The sequence below is a fragment of the Salvelinus sp. IW2-2015 genome, linkage group LG20, assembly GCF_002910315.2.
Source record: "Salvelinus sp. IW2-2015 linkage group LG20, ASM291031v2, whole genome shotgun sequence".
Lineage (NCBI taxonomy): Eukaryota > Metazoa > Chordata > Actinopteri > Salmoniformes > Salmonidae > Salvelinus > Salvelinus sp. IW2-2015.
The window spans coordinates 75,253,572-75,273,025 of record NC_036860.1 but is presented as its reverse complement, the minus strand read 5'-3'; the positions used below and the strand labels follow the sequence as shown (position 1 = coordinate 75,273,025).

Genomic DNA, 19,454 nt, shown 5'->3' with positions numbered 1-19,454 from the left:
CATTCACTGCGTGTAATCAGGGTACCTCCTATTCCAAGACCAAGAGGAAACCGCTAGGGTATCTGATACCGGCCTGGGTACGGTTTCCCGATAGCGATGGAAACTAGACTAATGAGTGTTTTAACGATGAATCGCTACAACGACAGAAGATCTAACATGAGATTCCCAAAACACCAAAGAGAGGACATTCTCTAAGTGAGTCGTTGGCGCATGTGGCAATAGTGATAGGATTGAAAGAAAGGCAGCGCTGCTCTCAGATCAGCTTTCTCCATTCAAATCTTACCTTAACATACTAATTATTTCACAATACTGACGATGGGTCAGCTCCTAGAGAGATATATTACCACATTATGGCTGCAAATAATGAGGCGGCTTATTCTAATGCTAACCCGATAATAATGCACTAAATCAGTTTGGGCATATAATTGCGCACATTGTTACACATCAAAATATATTGAGTCAAAAATTACAAAGTAGCCTACAATTAGCTACTGTAAATAGAACTCAATACGATTTCAATATATAGCCCTATAGCCCTGTATGCATCTCCGTTTTCATTTGAAGCATCTTCTTATCCTTCACTTGTTTGTAACAATTACAAAAACACTGGCAACTTTGTATTTGTAGTCAACTTTGTTCRYATGTTATCGGCGGTCACAGAGACKGATAAACATCTTGTTTCTATGTTTAGCGGAGATCTGTGTATAYAGTGAAGCAGAAGGGSAACAAAAGCATCTAACGACGCAKTTAGCTGTTAAGAGTGGTATGAGGCAGTKGGTAAATAAAGAGCGTTTTGAGGTGCAACTTTAGTAACAAGGCTTTTGGGAAACAGCTTGGAAATCTAACCATGCTACTACGAAGGTTCTAACGATGAACTTAATATGCTTTTGGGAAACTGGGCCCTGGCATCTCAATATCTGGTGGGCCTACTGTGTTTGAAACAAGATGGAGTCCACATTCAAACAGTTACTGCTGCCTTCACACCTCTTCATCGAGGTCTTACTCAGGAGGAAGGGTGTGCGGTAAACAAGTCTCGAATTAACTCCTTCTCTCTGGGCCTGGGCTCCAGAATGTGAGCGCCCCCCACCAAGCCTTCCCCTCGGGCTGACTGTTTTAAATAGTAGGCCAGCTGGCTATGGAGGCTATATCCAGCTACCCTTCACTGGTGCAGATGGCAGCTAGGGTTACTCACAGATATCCCTGCACACACACAACCTGACTCGACACATATCTTGTGTTAAGGATCTAGAACCTGTTCAATATCCTCAGTGCATTTGAACACATAAAAACACAAGTTAACACTGAAAAAGACATTTCGATTACATTAAGAGAACGTCCAAGGTTTGAAAATGAACCTCATCTCCTGATACATAGGACATGTTGCATACATGCAAATGTCAATGTACATGTGATGTGCCACAGTACTTCAGTTCCCTGTCCTTCCTCTAATGCTGTATGGCCAGTTGTAGTGTTTCTGTCAGCCACAAGATGGCAGCGTGTATCATCCCAAAGGACACTGATATTTTTAGTGGTCCACAATGTTCAATCCAGCTGCTGTGTACATCTGGCAGCATGTGTTCAGGGCCAGAGATGAAAGAGCAAGTAGGGTTCATAGGACTTCAGGGTGATTATCTCTTCGTGCAGTCATCCTTACTGTCACGTGCGTCACGTCCCTTATTCCTGGTCAATCACATTCACAGTACATGAGGTCAGCTATATGGTTCAGGTGTCAAGGTTTTCCACGAATATTTCACAGTTGAAAAAAAATATATACACATTTAGACTCATAGCAGTGGACTTTATATGCCTCTTGATCTCATCTCTCTCGCTCTTTGCTGCCCCTTGTTTATAATCTTTTTCCTCCCTTCCCATCATTCCCTTCAATTAATCTCTGTTCTCCCTTCTCTCGTTTGACAGCCTTGATTACCATAGATGTGTAAACATATCAAAATATGAACAGATAAGGAATTGAGGATATATCTACGTCAAGAACATAACCGTCGGCTGCTAATATCCCAAAATCCACATGCCAACACCCACACTATTATAGAAAAACACACACATCAATCAATTATTATTCTCTGCTACGTAAGGCTCCTCGAGCATGAGTGTTTCAGATAAACGTCAGGAAGACATTTCTGTTTCCATGGAAACAGACGTCTTGGAGGGTTCGGGTTCACGTTTTTTGGCCTAGTGGGAGATCTATCAACGTGCCCTTGAGCAGGGCCTTGACCCTGGATGCTTCTGTGTGTCGCTCTGAATGAGAGTCTGTTGGATGACTGGTATGATGTAGTTGTTGAGCGGCTTCACTGCAAGTATATTGTACGTTTCGGATATTAAAAAAACAAAAAACAACAACAGACGTCCAGTGTGTGTGTGTGTGTGTGTGTGTGTGTGTGTGTGTGTGTGTGTGTGTGTNCAGTGTGTGTGTGTGTGTGTGTGTGTGTGTGTGTGTGTGTGTGTGTGTGTGTGTGTGTGTGTGTCTATGTTGAGAATCAACTCAGTGCTCTGTGTCAGTAGGAGACAAAAACATTTTTAAACGTGGAGGAACTAGCTGAACTAGTTCATTAAGAGCACAGATTTCTGCTTTCCATTAGGAAACGTTTATCTCTGGTGTGTCGTGACCAATAAACACGGCCCAGGCACCTCATCACACCTGACTCCCTACAGACACTTCACACTCCTCCCCTCACCTGTCAGAACAGCAGACTAAAGGTGCAGAGCATGCTCACTCATAATGGAGCCTGTGTGTGCATGCTTATCGGCAAACGTACACTGACACCCATACACCCCAATTAGCATGCTATCCATTGGTGAACATTCATTCACAGAGCAAGATGGAGATCAGAGTGGAGTAGAGCACAGTGTCAGGGCAGCAGTGTCTAGCCCTGCTGTGTTTTGAATACAACTGCGGTCTGGGTGTGAGTGCAGTACCTCGACAACCACTACACACTTGATCTCTCAGGCCTCCTCCTTAGCAAAGTGGTTGGACCCGGGCCAACTTAGTCAATAAACAGTCGTGTTGAGCTGCCTGCACTTCAGTGAAATATTGGGACCAGTATGTAGCTCTGAATTCCTAAAATAACTGAGCATGTGCAGTGTTGGGGAAGCTACTCTGAAAATATAGTTTACCAAGCTACCAATTACTTCACACTGTAAGAAGATAAGCTACATTAAAGCTACCCTTAAGAAAAATATAGTTTACTGAACTAAAGTTACTTTGAACAAGAGGTTAATTACATCCAAAGTACCTTGTGAAAAATAATCATATCTAAATCTGAAATATCAGACTACAAATTGCAAGAAGTTAACAGAATGTTTTTAGCCTATTAAACACACAAACTGTGTTTCAAGTGAGAATTAGACAGGTCTGATGCCAAAAAATAAAAGGAAATTGCCTACTTCACCCATATTATCTTTTAGCTGAAAAAGTCATGTAGTTCCAGTAGCTAGCCTCAAGGCAAAAAAAGTTATGAATTGAGGTCAACTACCACCAAGCTACTGCAAAAACGGAGTTAAATGACTAGTTGAACTACATGTAGTTCACTACTACAACACTGAGCATGGGCGTGTACGCTCGGGGATAACACGCCAAGTTAGAGCTGCAGTTTGCTGCTTTGTCTGCGGTAATAAAATGTTAACTATGTAAACTCACACAGCATCTGATGATAGCATGAGTGGAAAGGGTGAGAAGAGTGGAAAAAGTGAACATGATTAACTCAGACTTGTATTGCTCATGATAGCATGCTGCTCTTTTTAAAATTTGCTTGTCTCACAGATTCCCTTCGCTGAGATGCTTGTGGTTTAGGATGCTGGTGTGGTTTGGAGGAACAAAGTGCTTTTACCCCCAAGCCATAAGACTTCTGAACAGCTTATCAAATGGCACCCCCCAACCCCTCTTTTACGCTGTGCTACTCTCTGTTTATCATATATGCATAGTCACTTTAACTATACATTAAATGTACATGCTACCTCAATTAGCCCGACTAACCGGTGCCCCCGCACATTGGCTACCCGGACTATCTGCATTGTGTCCCGCCACCCACCAACCCCTCTTTTACGCAACTGCTACTCTCTGTTTATCATATATTAATAGCCACTTTAACCATGCCTACATGTACATACTACCTTAATTAGCCCGACTAACCGGTGCCTGTATATAGCCTCGCTCCTGTATATAGCCTCGCTACTGTATATAGCCTCGCTACTGTTATTATTCACTGTCTTTATACTGTTGTTATTTATTTCCTTACTAATCTATTGTTCATCCTAATACGTATTTTTTACTTAAAAATTGCACTTGTAAGGTCTACTACACCTGTTGTATTCGGCGCACGTGACAAATAAACTTTGATTTGATTTGAAAAGGAGAGTAGCCCCCATGTTTAGACTATCGCACACACACACACACACACTCCTATTTTCCTCATGTCTGTAAAAATAATTTCATACACAAGCTCTTCCTCCTCATGACTTAATGAGAGCTCAAGTTCAGCTGGCTTTTATTCCTGCACACCAGCTTCTACTCCTCTTCCTCAAGTGCACTTTCGCAAACTGCATTCCAGGTACCCTTTGACCCGGAGTGCACATGGGTAAGATACTACTCTCCTCCCCCTCATTGAGCTCTTTCAGCTGGAATTCTAACAACTTTGCCATACAACTCTCCCTCCTTGACCAGAGARCACTGTGGGTACTGTGCCAAGTGAMAGGAAGTATGAGAGCAAACTGTAACYMTTCTACAGTTCTATAGTTCTACCTYCATTATAGAAGTGTTWACACAACACAGAGCCTCAGACTGAGTAACCTGTCCATYCTTCATAGCTGCAGTCTTYGTTTTCATTTTCTACAGTTCATAKCAAWAGRTTTCTGATGYAAGTGGATGGTCTTCGCACCATATAGCGTCAGTCCACCYGGGTTTTAATCTCATCAGRGGGCTTGATGGCAGTTGCCTGGAATCAGAACGTGCACTCACCGTTTTTCCTGTCTCTCAGGGGCAGCAGGTTGGGGGCGGGTTGCAGCGACAGCTCTTGCAGCTCATTGGTCACTGCCTCGCTATGTGGGCTGGGGGCGGAGTCAGACGATGCAGGAGCCGAACCACTTGGGCCTAGCTCCTCCCCTGCTTGGGCCTCCATGATCGCAGGGGGGACAGAGGGTGGCTGACGAACAGACCTGAGCGATAAACAAAATAACACATTCATCAAAAATGCCTAGAACTCTCACCATCTTACTAAACTGGCTAGAACATCCCTCCTTTACTTGTATCCCCAACTGCTTCCTGCCTTACATCACCTGCCTGACACATTCCCAGGGCTCCCCTCCAGTTCACTAGCCTGACAGAGTGTATGAGCCCTAATCCAATAGGTTAATGGGTCTTGCTGCAGAACGACCAGCCCATCCCCATGGCAACCCACCATAACAGGCAGGACTGCAGATGAAACACTGGGCCCAGCCAATACTGCGGAGGACCAGCTCCTTGCCATGGCAACGCCTTACATAAACACCACCCAATGCAGAGAAATTTACAAAATCACATGCTAACGGATTCAGAGGAGCAGCCTAAAACAGACATTGCCTTGGAATGAGAGCTCAACTTGCTACTGATGGGCCACAAAGGTGCTCTTGCAAACCTCCAGCTAATCTGTCACTTAGCAGTGTGTACCGATATGGTCTCCTACACTAAATATCAATGACTTGATGGAATGCAGTCTGTATCCACATGCCATTTTTGCATTAGTCATGTGGTGTGCTTTACTCATAATGCATTCATTCATTGTTAAACTTATTTGCAGTTTTCTCAGCAGGTAAAACAGAAGCATAGCTGAATAGCTGTGTTTTACAGAATTTGGTGCAGCAGTTAATTTTACTGCTGTGCAATCTACTGTAATACAACGCTTTGCATAGTGTTACACTGCCATCCATTGTCTTCTTGTTTAATGCCTCACCCCATGGTTAAAGGCCCAGTGCAGCCAAAAAGGTGATATCTCTGTGTTTTATATATACACTGAACAAAAATATAAAACGCAACATGTAAAGTGTTGGTCCCATGTTTCATGAGCTGAAATAAAAGATCCCAGAAATGTTCCATATGTACAAAAAGTGTATTTCTCTCAAATCCCTGTTAGTGAGCATTTCTCCTTTGCCAAGATAATTCATCCACCTGACAGGTGTAGCATATCAAGAAGTTGATTAAACAGCATGATCATTACACAGGTGCACCTTGTGCTGGGGACAATAAAAGGCCACAAAAAATATGCAGTTGTCACACAACACAATGCCACAGATGTCTCAAGTTGAGGGAGCGTGCAATTGGCATGCTGACTGCAGGAATGTCCACCAGAGCTGTTGCCAGAGAATTGAATGTTCATTTCTCTACAAAAAGCCACCTCCAACGTCGTTTTAGAGAATTTGGCAGTACGTCCAACAGGCCTCACAACCGCAGACCACGTGTAACCACGCCAGTCCAGGACCTCCACATACGGCTTCTTCACCTTCAGGATTGTCTGAGACCAGCCACCCGGACAGCTGATGAAATTGTGGGTTTGCACAACCGAAGAATTTCGGCACAAACGGTCAGAAACTGTCTCATGGAGGCTCATCTGCATGCTCGTCGTCCTCACCAGGGTCTTAATCTGACTTTGGTGTTGTAAACCCACTTCAATGGGTAAATGCTCACCTTCGATATCCACTGGCACGCTGGAGAAGTGTGCTCTTCACAGATGAATCCCGGTTTCAACTATACCGGGCCGCATGACTTGTGGGCGAGCAGTTTGCTGATCTCAACATTGTGAACAGAGTGCCCCATGGTGGCGGTGGGGTTATGGTATGGGCAGGCATAAGCTAAGGACACAATTGCATTTTATCAATGGCTGTTTGAATGCAATTTAAAAGGTTGCGAACAGTGAAAATGTGATGATATTTGGATGAAACCAGTTAATAGTAGGTTGACCCAATTATGAAACATGACTAGCTGTTACGTTGACAAAGTTGATCATAAAGTTACTGGTTACCTCCCCCCATGTCAAACGCTTGGATCCAGGAGGCAGGATTTACTACCAGCTTTATGCAACGTCACGTAAAGCTGGAAATGTCATACACCTATGGTAGTCTTATAATCTTAACTAATTTAAATATGTAAAACCTGAACAGTCATCACATGAGCGCATCATACGGCTTTGTTTACAAACTGTAAGATAGCTCAAGCAGAACGATACATAATGCTTGTCAACTGTGACTTTCAGCAAGCAAGCTACTTACCAGCATGCTGGAAAAAGCACACTGTGTTGTGGCTGGATGCCAGTGTTAGTTTAACTTTACACTATTTTCCAAAGAATGAAGACAGCTGACAGCAGTGGTTGCTTTTCATTTCAGGGGGACAGGCTGCACCGAAAATTACGATCAATTTGCTTCATCAATTGGGGAGAACATTGGATGGATCTTGCCAGGAAGCTAATCCTGAAGACGGCTGCTGTACCATCATTGACAGTGGATCAGTGGATGTAACAAGCTCTGACCATAATGTACGTAACAGAGGTTGAGGAGTCTGACACGGTGGCTGTAACTGTGGCTGTTTTGACTGTATATTTTCTGTAACACACCTGATAGTCACTATATGGTTTTTGTTCTTCCATCCCTAAACCCCCTACAGTATCTATAGTATTTGTAATTTACCTCTGAAAATCATATTTTTAACATTCCATTGTGTTGGTTGTTGTCTTACAGTTAATGTAGATGTACATACAATTCTGAACATATTATCCTTTATAATGCTAATGCAAGGGCACCAATCAATTGTACAGTATACTTATTGTATGCTGTTTTCATGTACATTCCCCTTATGTCTAAGGTGACTCAGGCTTTACTCATTCTGGTGAAGAAATGTATCAGTGAACTGTATTCTGTAATTAGTTACAAAACAATAGAAATGCAATTGTGTATTGCTGCTGATATTCAACAGTCCATGATCAGCTCTGTCGACCAAGAGAGCATATTGCTGAGAAAATGGGTTGGTGCATACCGTTTAGGCTCAGAATGACGTGTGGTCCAATGTTTACCTAGTCATCAATAACTTGTGGCCCATTTACCTTGTTACCTGGCAATGTACACAGGGATGTTTGAAAGAGCTGCCAGTCAAGGAGAGCACATGAATATAAACTCCCTGCCCACTCAGACAGTTCTTTCAGGCTTTCTGATCGTTATAGATGAGAGAAGGTAAAATGTATTAAATTCTGAGCATGTTTTGGTCATTAAAAGGCTATTTTTACTTGGGAAATAGGATGACTGTGCAGGACCTTTAAGTCAACATGGCAGTAACCTGAGCCCGATGGGCGGATTAACACAGCTGCCCTCTGTGAACCAAAATCACAACAATAGCTTCCTGCCACTCGAGCCATGTTCCAGAGGCTTCCACCCGTACACAATCTAGCTACAACTGTTGGAGCACATACAAGAACATATTATGCTGTCAGGACAAGGGAGCGCCACCATTCCACACTTTTCAAGCTGAAGGAGAGGTCACCAGAGAAGCATTGCATGGGAAGCCTGAGTTCACACAACCTTTGAACTAGAGGTCGACCGATTATGATTTTTCAACGCCGATACCGATACCGATTATTTGGGGACCAAAAAAAGCCGATACCGATTAAATCGGCCAATTTTTTAAAATGGATTTGTAATAATGACAATTACAACAATACTGAATGAACACTTATTTTAACTTAATATAATACATCAATTAAATAAATTCAGACTCAAATAAATAATGAAACATGTTCAATTTGGTTTAAATAATGCAAAAACAAAGTGTTGGAGAAGAAAGTAAAAGTGCAATATGTGCCATGTAAGAAAGCTAACGTTTAAGGTCCTTGCTCAGAACATGAGAACATATGAAAGCTGGTGGTTCCTTTTAACATGAGTCTTCAATATTCCCAGGTAAGAAGTTTTAGGTTGTAGTTCTTATAGGAATTATAGGACTATTTCTCTCTATACGATTTGTATTTAATATACCTTTGACTATTGGATGTTCTTATAGGCACTTTAGTATTGCCAGTGTAACAGTATAGCCTGTCTCTTATACACATCTAGATGTGTATAAGAGACAGCTGTCTCCCTCGAAGCAGCTTTAACCATGCAGAGCAAGGGGAACAACCACTCCAAGTCTCAGAGCGAGTGACGTTTGAAACGCTATTAGCGCACACCCCGCTAACTAGCTAGCCATTTCACATCGGTTACACCAGCCTAATCTCGGGAGTTGATAGGCTTGAAGTCATAAACAGGATCGGTAGGATGGTCAGTTTTACGAGGGTATGTTTGGCAGCATGAGTGAAGGATGCTTTGTTGCAAAATAGGAAGCCAATTTTAGATTTAACTTTGGATTGGAGATGTTTGATGTGAGTCTGGAAGGAGAGTTTACAGTCTAACCAGACACCTAGGTATTTGTAGTTGTCCACATATTCTAAGTCAGAACCGTCCAGAGTAGTAATGCTGGACGGGCGGGCAGGTGCAGGCAGCGATCGGTTGAATAGCATGCATTTAGTTTTACTTGTATTTAAGAGCAGTTGGAGGCCACAGAAGGAGAGTTGTATGGCATTGAAGCTCGTCTGGAGGGTTGTTAACACAGTGTCCAAAGAAGGGCCAGAAGTATACAGAATGGTGTCGTCTGCATAGACGTGGATCAGAGACTCACCAGCTTTCCAATCTTTGGTAATCTCAGACGACACGAAAGAGAGGTTGAACAGGCTAGTAACAGGGGTTGCAACAATTTCGGCAGATAGTTTTAGAAAGAAAGGGCCCAGATTGTCTAGCCCGGCTGATTTGTAGGGGTCCAGATTTTTCAGCTCTTCCAGAACATCAGCTGACTGGATTTMGGAGAAGGAGAAATGGGGAAGGCTTGGGCGAGTTGCTGTGGGGGGTGCAGTGCTGTTGACCGTGGTAGGGGTAGCCAGGTGGAAAGCATGGCCAGCCGTAGAAAAATGCTTATTGAAATTCTCAATTATAGTGGATTTATCGGTGGTGACAGWGTTTCCTATCCTCAGTGCAGTGGGRAGTTGGGAGGAGGTGTTCTTATTCTCCATGGACTTTACAGTGTCCCAGAACTTTTTTGAGTTTGTGTTGCCGGAAGCAAATTTCTGCTTGAAAAAGCTAGCCTTGGCTTTTCTAACTGCCTGTGTATATTGGTTTCTAACTTCCCTGATAAGTTGCATATCACGGGGGCTGTTCGATGCTAATGCAGAATGCCATAGGATGTTTTTGTGTTGGTTAAGGGCAGTCAGGTCTGGAGAGAACCAAAGGCTATATCTGTTCCTGGTTCTAAATTTCTTGAATGGGGCATGCATATTTAAGATGGTGAGGAAGGCATTTAAAAAAAAATAACCAGGCATCCTCTACTGACGGGATGAGGTCAATATCCTTCCAGGATACCCGGGCCAGGTCGATTAGAAAGGCCTGCTCGCTGAAGTGTTTCAGGGAGCGTTTGACAGTGATGAGTGGAGGTCGTTTGACCGCTGACCCATTACGGATGCAGGCAATGAGGCAGTGATCGCTGAGATCTTGATTGAAAACAGCAGAGGTGTATTTAGAGGGCAAGTTGGTTAGGATGATATCTATGAGGGTGCCCGTGTTTACGGCTTTGGGGTGGTACCTGGTAGGTTAATTGATCATTTGTGTGAGATTGAGGGCATCAAGCTTAGATTGTAGGATGGCTGGGGTGTTAAGCATGTCCCAGTTTAGGTCACCTAGCAGCACGAGCTCTGAAGATAGATGGGGGGCAATCAGTTCACATATGGTGTCCAGAGCACAGCTGGGGGCAGAGGGTGGTCTATAGCAGGCGGCAACAGTGAGAGGCTTGTTTTTAGAGAGGTGGATTTTTAAAAGTAGAAGTTCAAATTGTTTGGGTACAGACCTGGATAGTAGGACAGAACTCTGCAGGCTATCTTTGCAGTAGATTGCAACACCGCCCCCTTTGGCCGTTCTATCTTGTCTGAAAATTTTGTTGTTAGGGATGGAGATTTCAGAGTTTTTGGTGGTCTTCCTAAGCCAGGATTCAGACACGGCTAGAACATCCGGGTTGGCAGAGTGTGCTAAAGCAGTGAATAAAACAAACTTAGGGAGGAGGCTTCTAATGTTAACATGCATGAAACCAAGGCTATTACGGTTACAGAAGTCATCAAAAGAGAGCGCCTGGGGAATAGGAGTGGAGCTAGGCACTGCAGGGCCTGGATTCACCTCTACATCACCAGAGGAACAGAGGAGGAGTAGGATAAGGGTACAGCTAAAAGCTATGAGAATTGGTCGTCTAGGACGTCTGGAACAGAGAGTAAAAGGAGCAGGTTTAGGTTTAGGCCTAGGCTATGTGCTGAAAGGGTGCTGCTTATTAGTAGCGAGCAGAAAATGAGTTATCCATCTTTTACAAACGGTCACACTTTTGGTTCAAATGAAACAAGTCAAGTCAGCTGCTGACGAGTGTTATAAGTGACTGACACCTGTAATTTCCCAGAAAGCTATTACACAGAGTGCTTTAATCAAATACATTTATGATTATTCAGTTCTACCAAAACAATCAACACTGTCCATAACTAAATGGAAATAGTTTCGCTAATATTTAACTAAGTCAAAAGATGCCGCAGGGACCGTCCAGGAAGCGCTAGTGAAAGTGACATGGTAACCTGAAAGGTTGTTGTGAACTTGTGATAGATACAATGATACACGATAACGGAAGAACAATAGCTAGAAGAGCCATAAGAATGATAAGACACTGGACTGTTGTCCAGGTAAACCATGTTGACTTGACAACCAGTTGGGAAACAGTCAGTCACCCAGAGTAGAAGTCCTACTGAGACAAAACAGCACACAGAAATGTTAAACAAACCCAGAATTATTCAAAACAACAACATACCCAGAGATCCTACAGACACACTTTAATCCTGTACTTTCAGAGACCCGTTTTGTTTATTATAAACGATCTTGGTCATGTGCTGTTGGAGAGGGACTTTTACTTTCCCTTAGAATGACAGCACGCCATGCCTGTAGCATGTACTGAGCACTAACAGAATGAGTTACAGCATCCCTCAACAGGACCACATGTGACTTACCTAATCATTTCAGCATATTAGGCTAGCTATGTGTTATTTTGCTTCTGTATCTTGTTCATATAATTTCTCCCAATATTTACCCAACTTTGGAGTCTTTCTCCACCTGGAACCCAGATAAATCCCTTCATTTGATAGACACTGATCTCAAGACCCAGAGCATTGAGCTTACACTGTAATGCTCTCCTGTTATCAGAACTCTCGCCAGCTGAACAATTTTAATACCTGGGATTCTTGCTTTGGTCTTAATGGTATAGACCTACAGTAGTGTATCCCCTGCCAGGTTAATACTCAGTAGCCTAATGTTCATTCTAGCATTAAGAACTCTAGAAGGATCATCCTAGATCTTTAGATTGTTTCTTGATTTGCAAAGCAACTGCAACAGACAGAGCTTATCTTTCAAGACCATTTATTACCAATACAACTTTTGGAGATAAAGGCTATCATGTCAGGAGACCGAAACCAACTCCACACAGGCATCTGCCTACCTACCTATGAAATACAAATAAACACCCAGGCTCTCACTTTCTATTTCAAACAAGCTTCATATTCTGTGAGAAAGTGCAGGGTCAGGTTTTTGGGGTGAGAGAAAAAACTGATGTTAAAAGCTGTGCGATTCTGACTGGCACAAAAAGACTAGCCTAACAACACCCAAAGTTTTCATAACAATCGGAAATCGGTATTTTTGGGCGCCGATTTATTTTTTTACACCTTTATTTAATCTTTATTTAACTAGGCAAGTCAGTTAAGAACACATTCTTATTTTCAATAACGGCCTAGGAACGTTCTGCAGATGCCAGATTTTTTACCTTGTCAGCTCGGGGGATCCAATCTTGCAACCTTACAGTTAACTAGTCCAATGCTCTAACACCTGATTACATTGCACTCCACGAGGAGCCTGCCTGTTAGCGAATGCAGTAAGCTAAGGTAAGTTGCTAGCTAGCATTAAACTTATCTTATAAAAAACAATCAATCAATGACTGTCATTGCTCCAATGTGTACTTAACCATAAACATCAATGCCTTTCTTAAAATCAATACACAAGTATATATTTTTAAACCTGCATATTTAGCTTAAAGAAATCCAGGTTAGCAGGCAATATTAACCAGGTGAAATTGTGTCATTTCTCTTGCGTTCATTGCACGCAGAGTCAGGGTATATGCAACCTGTCTCTTATACACATCTAGATGTGTATAAGAGACAGATATGCAACAGTTTGGGCCGCCTGGCTCTTTGCGAACTAATTTGCCAGAATTTTACGTAATTATGACAACATTGAAGGTTGTGCAATGTAACAGGAAAATTTAGACTCATGGATGCCACCCGTTAGATAAAATGCGGAACGGAATAAACGTTTTGTTTTCGAGGTGATAGTTTCCGGATTAGTCAAAGGTATATGGTTTAGAGAGAAATAGTCGACGCGTTATAATTCCTGTAATAACTTGCGGCTGAATTTGAAAGGGGTTCCTTCGTTATTTTACCGTTCATGTCTTCCATAGAGAATGTCTTGATCTACTTCAAATAAGGTCTGTGTTTCGTGCAGGCTTAAACTCAACGTTTTGATACCCGTGTAAATCTCACTAGGATAAGGTAACGTTTGTCAACATATTTTCATAAATCTACTCTACAAAAYAATTGATCTTCGCTTATATTTAGCCAATATTGATCAGAGTTACCTTGTCCTATGGATATCCACACAGTTATAAAATTGGCACGGTGATGTAAGCCTACACGAAACGCAGACCTTATTTTAAGTGAATCTAAAAAAATATCCTATGGAATAAATGAAGGAACAGCTTTTCAGATTTTGCTAGAAGGTGTCATGGGAATTATGACTCGCACTTTGGTCGTCAATTCTTACCATGCCCATTATTAAAATAGGATTTCCTGCATATAGAAATTAAAGTTTTTGTTTTCAACATTCATCACAGGTAACTTAAACTCTATTTTTATTCAAACAGTTGAGAGTATTTGTCTCCTAAGCAGACTCTTCAGTATCATTGTCACTTCAGAGCTGTGTGCGTGTGTGTGTATTTATGTATTATATTAAGTTAAAATAAAAGTGTTCATTGTTCATTCAGTATTGTTGAAATTGTCATTACTACAAAAATGTGTGTGTATGATATATATATATATATTTTAAATAAATAAATACATTTCAAATAAATCGGCCGATTAATCGGTATCGGCTTTTTTTGTCCTCCAATAATCGGTATCGATATTGAAAAACCATAATCGGTCGACCTCTAGTGCAAACACAGTACAAGGTGTACAGTGCAATATATCAATCAAACTGTTTCAAGTTTCAGCCCCAGTAATGAAACATTAGGATTCAAAGAGATTGACACTTCTATGCCAAGATTCAGATTGTATTTCAACTACCTATAATCTTGTCCACTTTGAAGTGAGATATGAACTGAACATGGATGAGCTAAATGAACTCAAGCCATGATTCATAGAAAGTGGAGGAGATGAAAGAAGATGAAAGAAGATGAAAAACTAGAGGAAAACAAACTAACAAGACCTTCATGGTTGAAGAAAAGGGATTCACAGCACGGGCACAGCAACATGATGATGACAGCAGTAACATAGAGCATAACACTTCAACCAATTGGAGTGTGTAATCGTGAGATTACGAGAGGCGTTTGTGCATAGCATACCTGGTCTATTTCCTGTTTAACAAGGTCTTGGGTGTTTCCATTTCAGTGGGGCTGCTCTCATTGTGAAAAAGTGAAAGGAGAAGGGAGGGGTAGTGAGGATAAAAGAGAGATAAAGAGATACATTTGTTACAACATGTAAACAGATTACATAATTATCTTAATCTCTAAACCTTAGATAAGATTTATTTTAGATCCTAATTCATGTCCAAGGAGCAGGCCAACTGTTTTCAGGTCTCCTATTTACTCAAAGCTCAAGCTTGATAGAGATCAGATGCTAGGTAGACCCACCCCACATAAGTATAATACAGCATTTAGATAATCCACCTGTTCATAGGCACTGACAATAGAAAAAGTAGGCCAAGTGCAGAGGATCAGCCTGAATAGGGTTATCTGTGAGCCAGATAAATATGAAGCACTTATGTCATGGCAGGCAAATAAAATCTAGACATATGACGCAAGGATAGGTTTATATTTTTAGCCAAATCGACACAAATCTAAGCCTTGAGAAAGATAAGAGGCAGGATGTGAATCCACAACACTAGCCCGCTCCACTTTTTACAGGCAGTATTAATGCTAATTTATAAACTGGGTGGTTCGAGCCCTGAATGCTGACTGGCTGACAGCTGTGGTATATCAGACCGTACACCACGGGTATGACAAAACATGTATTTGTACTGCTCTAATTACATTGGTAACCAGTTTAAAATAGCAATAAGGCACCTCAGGGGTTTGAGGTACATGGCCAATATACCACGGCTAAGGGCTGTGTCCAGGCACTCTGCAATGTGTCGGGCATAAGAACAGCCCTTAGCTGTGGTATATTGGCCATATACCACACCCCCTCGTGCATTATTACTTAACTAACCCAGTTCAGTTGAGAAGGGTGAAATTGCATTCTGCAATTCCTGCATATGGGCATTCCTGCATCTGCAGGATTCGGCAACGTTCCAGTACAGTAGGTGGCGTTAATGCACAATAACGTTGGATGCTCGCCTCCGTCCTCTCAAAGAAGGGGCTAGGGCGACAACAGTAATAATACCGGTAAACAGAGTAAACAGCGCGTCAAACTGGTCGACGCTGATCTTCAGTGCGTAAAAAAACGTTTTACAGGCCATCTAATAATTTGCCCCGGTAAAAATGTATTGAACGTGCATTTCACATTATGGTAGCCTACCCTTTTGGCTTTACATTGAAGATTCACTTTTTTTCATGGTTCTAGGTCAATTTAAGTATTTTGAACGAAGAGCCATTTGGGGGCCAAATGAGCCGGCTCTTTTACATGAACCGAGCCAATGAGCCGGCTCAATGCCCATCACTACTCGAAATGCCCATCACTACTCGACAACACGCAGAATATGTGATAAGCTAGAACGAGCTGTGCGGCCACAAACAAGTTCAATCAGACATTCACGCTTGCCATATAGTTGAAATATTTATACTTAGCTAGCTACACATCTACCTCTACTGCACCTGCTGTCTCGACCTCTGAATGCTCGACTATGAAAAACCAACTCACCTTTACTTGTTGCATCCTCTATAACCACTGTGATTATTTGACCGTGCTGGTCATATAGCTATGACAATCTTGAAAAACGATAAGGCCAGATGTCAAAATGTCTTACCTAGCAAGTCACGTTAGCAGTGGTGAGTGTTTAGGCTACCATTGTGATTGACAACTAGGTAGATAGCCGTTAAACCACACACTAGTTCCGTAACGTTAGCTATCTAACCATTATGGTAATTGTGCTGTAACTATTACGTAATACGCTCGCTAGATGCTAGCTACATAGACTCGTGGCTCGTGCCAGTGGAGCAGCCATAAACCAGATTTTAGCCCCGCGTAGCCAGAGGTGGGTGCACTGTTGCTAAACTAGCTAATTTACCAAATCACTAGCCAGTTCCCTAGTCTGATTGCGATTATCTGATAACTAACCTTGTTGCTAACATTAGCGGTTCAACTCACCTCGCAAGAGAAACACGCTGCTGCAGTGCTGGTGGTATGGAACATTCGAGTGGTGACGGCAGAAAAGTTATGGTCGACATGTTCGTCGCATTTCCATTGGTCTTCAATCAAATCGATACTTTACTGACCGTTGTTAAAGATAGCTAGCTAATAACATTCCCTTACAAACTGCTCACTCAAACGAATGTCACACCAGCAAGAATAACAATCCTTCAGAATAAGAGTTCTGTCCTGTAGTCTTTAAGTGGAAATTATAAAATAAGGAAAACAATTATGGACAATATCTTAATAATCGATATATCTTACAGCAGTAAAATATAATTAATTATTTGTTTGCATTCAATTGTTTTGCCCAAATGATAAAACAAAATTGTGGTTGTACTTATATGAACTATTTCGAATGCGTGTCAAAATAAAAGTCCTATACATATTACACATCCCATTCCAGGCCCACAATATCAATTGTCTCTACACCAACATCAGTACAGAATTAGGGTTGAAAGCAGTTAAAATGCCTCTTAAATCCCGATGTCTTCCGCTCAAGCAAAGATCATACAGCTCTAACCAATGATTCTCACGTTAATGGCCAGATGTTTGCGGAAACCATATTTAGTAAGTGTTCCAACCTGCACTTGATCTACTTCCATTATTAGGATCTGCTCATCTATCACTCCAGTGTTAATCTGCTAAATTGTAATTACCTTGCTAATGTAACCGATGTGAAATGGCTAGCTAGGTAGCGGTGGTGCGCGCTAGCAGCCTTTCAGTCGGTGACGTCACTTGCTCTGAAACCTTGAAGTAGTGGTTCCCCTTGCTCTGGGGCCGCGGCCTTTGTGGAGCGATGGGTAACGATGCTTCGTGGGTGACTGTTATGTGCAGAGGGTCCCTGGTTCGCGCCCAGGTCGGGGCGAGGGTACGGACTAAAGTTATACTGTTACACTACTATGGCCTATTTATTGCCTTACCTCATGCCATTGGCACACACTGTATATAGACTCTTTTTTTTCTATTGTGTTATTGACTGTACGCTTGTTTATTCCATGTGTAACTCTGTGTTGTTGTTTCTGTCGCACTGCTTTGCTTTATCTTGGCCAGGTCGCAGTTGTAAATGAGAACTTGTTCTTAACTAGCTTACCTTGTTAAATAAAGGTGAAATAAAATAATAAGCAAAAATGTAATTTAACTTGCATCATCAGAGATTAGGCTTTTGATAAGAGCTTGACATTGGTAGGTCCTCGTCCTGGTAAAGTTATCAGTCGGACGACTGTCATCACTTACTTATAGGCAAGCAAATCAAACAATATTTGGATATAGTCATCTACTGTAGTTTATCCCCTGAATGTTAACCTCCTAAGGATTAGCCCCTTTCTTAAAATGTTTGTCTAAAATTACATACCCAAATCTAACTGCCTGTAGCTCAGGCCCTGAAGCAAGGATATGCATATCCTTGGTACCATTTGAAAGGAAACACTTTGAAGTTTATGTAAATGTGAAAGGAATGTAGTAGAATATAACACAATAGATCTGGTAAAAGATAATACAAAGAAAAAAAGACATATCATTGGTTAGACTTAGAACCAACTTCAGTCTGGTCCATTTGTAGTTCCCTCTGACAGATTCATATTTCTCTAAAGACAAAATGGTCCCACTTCAAACTAAACACAACTTATAAAGGCTTCATAAGCACTACATAAAGGCTTAACAAATCATCTATAAGCATTTGTCATACTCTTTAAATGGTGTATAAACATACATAGTGCATTATGTCACAATTGGAAATGAACCCTACAGTGGAAATGGCTGTCACCCTTAATACACCATTTATAGAGTATGACAGTTACAGATTATTTGTGAAGCATTTATGTAGTCCTTATGAAGCCTTTATGTATGCTCAGTGGTGTAAAGTACTTAAGTAGTACTTTAAAGTATTTTTTGGGGGTATCTGTACTTTGCTATTCATATTTTTGACTACGTTTACTTCAATACATTTCTAAATAAGATATTGTACCTTTTACTCCATACATTTCCCCTGACAACCCAAAGTACTCATTACATTTTGAATGCTTAGCAGGACAGGGAAATTATGAAATTGACGCACTTATGAAAAGAACACGTGGTCATCCCTACTGCCTATGGTCTAGCGGACTCACTTGGTGTGCCCCTGGCTATCCATACATTTTTAAAACAAGAAAATGGTGCCGTCTGCTTTGCTTAATATAAGGAATTTGAAATTATATTACTTTTACTTCTGACACTTAAGTATATTTTAGCAAGTACATTTATTTTTGATACTTAGATTTAAAACCAAATACTTCTAGACTTTTGCTCAAGTACTATTTTACTGGGTGACTTTCACTTTTACTTGAATAGCTTTCTATACTTTTACTATGACAATTCGGTACTTTTTCCACCACTGTGTATGCTCTACTTTGTACATTTGGGACCGACAAATTCATCTCAAATGTTGGATTTGGCACCCCTATCCATCAACAGTTTCCACAAAATGTAATTTAAATAGTTTCATGCAACGTGTGCCAGAATTGGGGAAACCAGAAATGCCCTCCTGCCTAATCTTCAACAGCACATTAGATCCATTACCAAGAATGACAAAGACAACATTACTAATACATTTTTAAAAAAATAGGAAAACGCATTAGAAAGCTTAAAGGAATAGTTCACCAAAATGACATATTGGTTTCCTTACCCTTTAAGCAGTCTATGGACAAGGTACGACAACAGTCCATGCTT

At 41.4% G+C, this 19,454-nt stretch overlaps 2 long non-coding RNA genes across 2 annotated transcripts; both read right to left on the bottom strand.

Moving 5' to 3' along the window:
• Positions 1-4,910: 4,910 nt before the first annotated feature.
• LOC111981862 (uncharacterized) lies at positions 4,911-16,907 on the bottom strand. Its single transcript, XR_002879631.2, has 3 exons — positions 16,707-16,907; positions 14,744-14,794; positions 4,911-5,169 (listed from the first exon to the last, which is right to left on the bottom strand). It is a non-coding gene; the product is annotated as an uncharacterized lncRNA (long non-coding RNA).
• LOC139022680 (uncharacterized) lies at positions 12,780-13,628 on the bottom strand. The gene is made up of 2 exons (XR_011473746.1): positions 13,297-13,628; positions 12,780-13,249 (listed from the first exon to the last, which is right to left on the bottom strand). It is a non-coding gene; the product is annotated as an uncharacterized lncRNA (long non-coding RNA).
• Positions 16,908-19,454: the final 2,547 nt, after the last annotated feature.